The following is a 7,469-nucleotide window of genomic DNA, read 5'->3' on the forward strand; positions in this document are numbered from 1 at the left end:
TGGATGGTGCAGTGCTCTGACATGTCATGCTGATCACAGCCTGGGAGGGGGCACACCCATGGCTGACCTCAGGGAGGGCCATCCTATCCCTGCACCCGCATGGCTGCGAGGCACCACCTGCTCCTGCAGGCAGTGATGCCGGGTGCAGGCATGGGTTGGGGATGCTGGGATTGCCACACAGCTTCAGGCCTCTCAGCAACCTGTGGGAACCCCAACTGTGGCCTGACACTTGTCTGTGCTGCTTGGCCATGGGGTGTGTGTGAGGGGGGGCAGGATGGTGGCCTGCACACCTTCTGGGCTCCAGGAAGGCCATGGCTGCTGGCCAGGTCACACCATGACTTCCTGAGGCCCACATGAGCATCCTCTGACCCTAGGACAGGCACTGACTGCTGAGAAGAAGGAGGACATGTCCTCTCAGGGAAAGTGTGAGCATGAATGACTGATGACTTTTCCCTCTTGTCCTCCACAGCCAGACCAGCTGACCAGGAGGGGGGCGCCAGACCTGCCTCACCACTCAGATGGCTGCAGGGAACCTGTCGGCACTGGTGCATGTATTTGGACCTGGTGCGCCAGCACATCTCGGTCCTGCAAGAGATGCAGGACACAGTGAACTGGAGGATGGAGGCAGAGGCAGAGTGGTGCAGGCACTTGCTGAACGAGTTTGTCCAGCAGCGCACTGAGATTCGTGCTGCTATCCGGGAGGCCATGGCCTTCCCTGGTCCTATGCCTGGTCCTGCTCCTCCTTCTCAGCCTGCCCCTCCCAACCACTTCCCCCTCCTCAGCCCCTGCCCCCCCGCTCAGCCCCTGCCATCCCAGACCCAGGTACAGCCCCCACCTCCTGCCCAGCCCCCTACAATCCCAGCCTGCATGTGCAGCCCTGTGCGAGAAGGCCTCTGCAGCCAAAGTGCCAGGGGATCTTCATCAAGGCAGCCCTGAGCCTCCCTCCCCCCTTCCAGGTTGACATTCCCCCTTCCCACCTGTGCGAGTCACTGAGGGAAGCACTTTATTTTTCTGAACAAAAGAGCATTTTAGTTTTTCAAAAAATCAACAGTGAAATAAACTGCAAACATTTTTTCACCAACATCTGTCTCTGTTCTCAGTGGCTACGTCTACACTGGCCCCTTTTCCGGAAGGGGCATGTAAATTTCACTAGTCGTCGTAGGGAAATCCGCGGGGGATTTAAATATCCCCCGCGGCATTTAAATAAAAATGTCCGCCGCTTTTTTCCGGCTTTTAAAAAAGCCGGAAAAGAGCGTCTAGACTGGCCCCGATCCTCCGGAAAAAGCGCCCTTTTCCGGAGGCTCTTATTCCTACTTTGAAGTAAGAATAAGAGCCTCCGGAAAAGGGCACTTTTTCCGGAGGATCGGGGCCAGTCTAGACGCTCTTTTCCGGCTTTTTTAAAAGCCGGAAAAAAGCGGCGGACATTTTTATTTAAATGCCGCGGGGGATATTTAAATCCCCCGCGGATTTCCCTACGACGACTCGTGAAATTTACATGCCCCTTCCGGAAAAGGGGCCAGTGTAGACGTAGCCCGTGTGTGATGAATGAGTACAATGTGTGAATGTGGGGCCGGGAGGGGTTTTGGGGAGGAAGGCACTGGGGGTATGGGGTAATCCCACATTTGAAAGGCCCTGGGAACAATTATCTGCATCCTTGGGAGAATTGCTCCCTCAGGGCTTCTCGAATGCACAAGCCCAGCTGGAGGGCTTGCCGGATGGCAACTGTCTGGGGCTGCTCAAAGTGTCCCCCCTCCACATCAGTCCATGTCCTCTTCCCCTTTCCTCTCCACTCGGCTGTGCAGCGTACAGCATGCTGCAACCACATCAGGGATGTTGTGTTCCCTCATGTCCAGCTGAATGAGCAGGCATCTAAATCTGCCCTTCAGACAGCTGAAAGCGCACTCCACCCGGAAGCAAGCCCAATTCAGGAGGGAGTTAAATAGTTCCCTGCTCGCATCAAGGTGGCTGGTGTAGGGCTCCATGAGCCAGGGCATAAGGGGGTACACCACGTCGGCCATGATACACGTAGACATCTGCACAACCCCGACTGCATAGTTCCTCTCCAGAAAGAATGCCCCGGCCCACAGCCTGCAGTACAGGTAGGAGTTCCGGAATACACGGGCATTGTCGGAATATATGGGCATTGTGTGCCTGGCCTGGCCACTCGACACAAATGTCTGAATTGTCCCCGGTGGTCAACCAGGGCCTGCAACACCATGGAAAAGTAGCCCTTTCTATTAATAAACTGTGCTACTCGATGGGGTGGTGCGCGGATCGGGATGTGAGTACCATCGAGTGCTTCACCACAGTTCGGAAAACCCAGTCCAGCAAATCCAGCCAAGATGGTATGCAGGTCTCCGAGGCAGACAGTCCTGTGAAGCAGCTCTGAGTTGATGGCCATCACCACCTGCAGAAAGGAATAAATACAAACACACATAACAGGACATTAGAAGTGTTGTGTGAGCTGATGAGAGGTGCCTCCCCCCACTCCTCCCCTCCCAGACCCCGAGAGCCCCCCCGCACCACCACAGGGTGAGGCCAGGAAGGCTTCTACCCTCCCACCCCATCCCCCATTCCCTATGCCTGGTCCTGATCACCCCCCTTATCTGCCCACCCCCACCCCCATGAACTGTCCCCCGAGAGTGACTTACCTCCATCAAGACAGCCCTGACAGTAGACATCCCCATGCCAAACTGATGTCCCACAGAGCAGTAGCTGTCGGGGATGGCCAGCTTCCACAGAGCAATAGCGACGCGCTTCTCCAGGGGGATGGCGGGTCACAAGTGGGTGTCCTGGCGTTGCAGGACAGGGGTAAGCCAGGCACAGAGCTCCTGGAAGGTGGACTTCCGCATCCAGAAGTTTCAGAGCCACTGGTCGTCATCCCACTCCTGCATAACAAGCTTTTTTGATCCGCGTAATGCAGTCTAGATGCTCTTTTTCAACAGTATCTGTCGTCAAAGCCTCTGTCGAAAAAAGCCTGTAGTCTAGATGTGCCCTCTGTGCTAGGCATTGGGCACTCCCAAATTCTGTCTGTTTGGGGGCTTTATATAGCATCTGCCACCATAGCATCTGGGTGCTTTCTAATGCCAGTCCCAGCGTTCATTAGCTTTGTGGGCATGGGTATCTCGTTTTGGGTCTGCTCCTCCCTTTGAAGTCCGTGGCATAATTCCCATGGATTTCAATGCAAATAGGAGAAGGCTCTTAATTAGTGAATATTTGTGCAATGCTTTGAAAATGTACTGTGCTACATAAGTTACTGCCTTGCAGCTAATTTGCTAACCTTTCCTTTCTTTGGGGGCCCTTTGGTTTTAGCTGCTCATTTGCTTAATTATTTCTGAAGCTTCTTGTTAAAACACCTCAATATATAACAGCCTTATTGTATCCCAAGATGAAAATGTTACAGAAAGAACTACTATCCTACCAGCCACAATCCCATTTCCACTTACTTACTTGATGCACCCTTGTGGATTGCTGGCAATGTAATTTCTTGATATATTTGTTGGACTCCCAGTTAGCTTGATAAGACTTTTCCCCCTCATGTGACTTATTTCCTGCCTATTCATTCCTTGGCTACTCAGTACTTTTTCCATATAATTATCTCAGTAGCATCTTTAAGAATAACTTTGCCTCATTTGCTGCATGCTGTAAATGATGTGGTCTTGATAAATTAAGCAATAATCAGAAAACATTTTCAGTATTCCATAGTTTTCCATTAAGATACGACTTTAGTGACACAATTTGCTCTGCTACCTTTCACACTGTATTAGCCTTGCTTTCATTAAAAACTTCATTATTAAGAGATTTATAACTCAGCCATAGAAATTTGCTCTAGGGCGAGACTTGACTGTGTTTCAGCTCAGAAGTAATTTAAAAAAATAAAATAAAAATAGATTAATTTGTGGTGGCTTATGTGATTTTAATCTACCTGCTTAAATGTTTTCACATTCCTATAATTCAAAAATAGATTTAGTTTTAGAAATGTTTTATTACTTATAATAAATCATCATCATCATCATCATCATCACATTTTCTCCTGGCGCTTAGATTTCTCAGTCATTCCTTCAGCCTTGTTGATATGCATTCACAGCAGATGAGAAGAGCTTTGAAACAGAAGAGAGCAGTGCCATAGAAGAACAGAATAAGTGTTTAGCTGCAACATTTGCACTGCATCGTGGGCATTCATTTGCCACAGAGATAAGCGCCAAGCAAGAACCTGGATAGTAATGCCAGTGCAGAATAATTTGTGCTGTGTGAGCACATTCTTGAAGTGCTGGTGGTAAGCCATAATTAAAAGTAGCAGCAAATCTCTTTCTGCTTGTGCTTGACATATAGGCTCAGAGATAACTGGGATCTTTTCGACCCATCTTTTTCCTATGTGGACAGTATGTCGTTCAGAGGGTTCTAAAATGTGGACTCAGCTAGGCTGACAGTAATATGATCATAAATTCTAACATGTTTTAAGAGTCTTCAAGGGTAATCCTAGCTCAGTGGGTAAAGGACAAACTGGGAAATGTATGCCCCTCCAATCCAGCCTTGGCTCATATAGTACACGGAAAATAAACATGGGCTAGAATGGGGGTCAGCAACCTGTCAGAAGTGGTGTGCCAAGATTTAACTTATTCACCTCTATGTATGGGTCTGAGTGCCGGTGATAGTTTTAAAGTCAATAATAGTCCTACTTACAGCAGCTCCATTAATAAATAAATTAAGATGCATATCTTACCATTTAGTATGATCCTTGCCCTTGATTTGCCTTGCTGAGTTCTCCGATCTTGGGCTTGTGTTTTGATCCTTTAAGCAGCACACACTGATACTTTAAGAAGCAAAAACCTCTGAGTGTTCAGTCGTTAACAGTCTCCAGGAGGAACAAAGAACTGACTTCATATGTGAAAATATCTATTCACAGAGGTATGTAGATCCAAAGACTGAAAGCAGTGAAAATGCCCCTTTCTTCAAGCAGTCAAATTTCATAGGCAGGGAATTCCAACAGGCCATGATAGAGACCCTGTGATCTTTCTCGGTAGCCTCAGCTATGCGCCACAGATCCCTAAACTTCAAGGCCCATAAGCCTGAGCATTGTGATTCAATGAGCTGCATTTCGAAATCCTCAACCCCCATCCACTGAAACACTGTCAAATCCATGTCGCTGGCAGCAAAGTTGTCTGGTTTGATTAGAAAGAAAAACATCAGACCAAAACATTGAAAATCTTGAAATCTGTCCAAAAATTCTGATGCGAGTTCTTGCATGTTCATTCTAATCTCAGCAACACTGACAGTGCGATGTTTCAATAGTTCTTCAAGATGCGGGAAACAGCAGAAAGTCGAGGTGTCAAAGTCCAGAGAAAAAACAGCAAGTTTCACAACAAATGCCTTCCATATTTCAAAAAGATCCAGAACAGTTTGGCCTGCACCCTTCAGATGGAGGTTGAGTTTGTTTAGATGCACGGTGATTCAGTTAGAAACATTAGTTGTAGGCACAGTATCTCACAAGAACTGCTAACCGTGTTACATCTTTTATGTCCACACACTCATCAAGCGCAACACTGAATACCGATGCATTTTTTTAATGCCACTGTCTGTTGTTTGTTAATGTTTTCTGCCATTTCTCCTATGTGCCTTGCCACAGAACTGGCAGACAAAGGCAAGTCTTTTATTCTGGAGATGATTGTGTTTTTATTGGACAATCCATTGAACAAAACATTCAAACAACCGAGAAAAGCCTCTTTTATATAATCTCCATCTGTAAATGGTTTTCCATGTTTTGCATCACAGTGTGCCATTTTGTAACTTCCCTCTGTGGCTTGATTTTTAATGACAGAGAAGTTAGTGAAGACACTGCTTTGCCTTTCATACCTTGCTATGTCCCATTCGTTTGACTCAGTCTTGTCCGTCTCTTCCTTGAAGGGTTTCTCATGCTTTGTCTGAAAACGTCATTGGACACTTGAGGTGTGGCAAACAATGCTCTCACAACACAGAGCACAAACAGCATGATCCTTATGTTGAATAAATCTGTATTCATCTCTCCAAGAAGGCTGAAATGAACAAACATCTAACTTTGCTTTCTTGGGAACCACCATTAGTTGTTGAGAACTAATTCATCCTGCTGCCAGGATCTCTGTATACATATATTTTTAAATATATTATTTTGATGGTTTTTCTTCTTCCCTCCCTCTGGCTTTGACTGCCTCAGAATAACACAAGGCTAATGAACATGGGGGAAGCTTGAGATTGTCAAAGAGCAAGTTTTTTCAGTCAGTACTATGTGTATGCAAAGAGCAATAGTTTATTCGGGATATGCAATGCATCAGCGGTTCCCATCCTTTTTGAGCTTATGGACCCCTTTTCAGTCTATTAAAATTTCTTGGAACTCCCCTCCCAGGGGAAAAAGGAAAAAAAAAAAAGAAAAATAAGAAGAAAAAGAAAAAGAAGGATCTGGCCTACCACAGTGGACCCAATCCAAATATTTTAAAACTTTCCATGGATCCCCTGCAGTACTGTTGCGGACCACCAGGGGTCCGCAAACCACAGGTTGGGAACCACTGGAATACATATCCAACCCCCGGCTTCAACCCCCAGTGGCAGCAATCCGCCTGGCTGCCACGTGTTCTAGGCCCCAAACGCTGTCAGCAGCCACCCCACAATGTAGCCTCAGCCCCAGAAGCAGCCGGCCCCCAATGTGGCCCTGGTCGCCTGCAGCTTCAACACCTCCCTCCCCTCACTTCCAAACCTTTCCACCCATGGCTTTAACAATCCCTGGTCCCCAACCTGCCTGTGGCTTCAACACCTCCCCCCCCCCCACTTCCCAGCCAGCCCGTGGCTTTAACACTGCCCCCCTCCTGCAGCTTCAGCCACTCCCAGTTCCCAATCAGCTTACGGCTTCAAACCCTCCTGGTCCTCAACCTGCCCATCCCCCCAATGTGGCCCCATCCCCATCCCCGTCTACGCCCCGCCAGCAGGTGCAGCCATGACACTCACCTTCCAGGAGCAGGAGGAAAGTGAATGCTGCTGCGGAGGTGGGTGAGCTTAGATTAATTTTTTTGTGCATCACCACATAGGCATGCAAATTAAGAGAACACTGTTCCAGGCTCCCAGCTGCATGGGGGCGGAGGGGCGGGGCTGAGCTTCCACCTCATGTGCCAATGAAAATCGTGTGTGCCCTTGGCCTGGATGTACTGTATGAAATTCTGAGGTGCCCTATAGCCCCACATTTCTGTGATCTTGAAATCATGAAGTCTTCAGAGAGCTCAGAACTTCAGATTCATTCAGTAGATTGGGACAGGACTAAATTAGGAAAGTCCAAGTTTTCTCCTGAACAGTTCATCTTATTATAGTCCCGTTTCTCACCTATTGGGTACCCATAAACATTTTTAGCTTTCCATATTAATTATTATTTTTCTTAGAAATGTGTAGGACCACATTTTCAGCTTCTTGCATGATAGTTTTATGTGCATAACTGATAGGTAGTACAG

The 7,469-nt window shown here is 47.7% G+C and overlaps 1 long non-coding RNA gene across 1 annotated transcript; it reads right to left on the reverse strand.

Annotated features, from left to right (window-relative positions):
- Nucleotides 1-1,540: 1,540 nt before the first annotated feature.
- LOC142827117 (uncharacterized) lies at nucleotides 1,541-5,156 on the reverse strand. The gene is made up of 3 exons (XR_012901546.1): nucleotides 4,724-5,156; nucleotides 2,652-2,963; nucleotides 1,541-2,407 (listed from the first exon to the last, which is right to left on the reverse strand). It is a non-coding gene; the product is annotated as an uncharacterized LOC142827117 (long non-coding RNA).
- Nucleotides 5,157-7,469: the final 2,313 nt, after the last annotated feature.

The sequence above is a fragment of the Pelodiscus sinensis genome, chromosome 1, assembly GCF_049634645.1.
Source record: "Pelodiscus sinensis isolate JC-2024 chromosome 1, ASM4963464v1, whole genome shotgun sequence".
NCBI classification, from domain to species: domain Eukaryota; kingdom Metazoa; phylum Chordata; order Testudines; family Trionychidae; genus Pelodiscus; species Pelodiscus sinensis.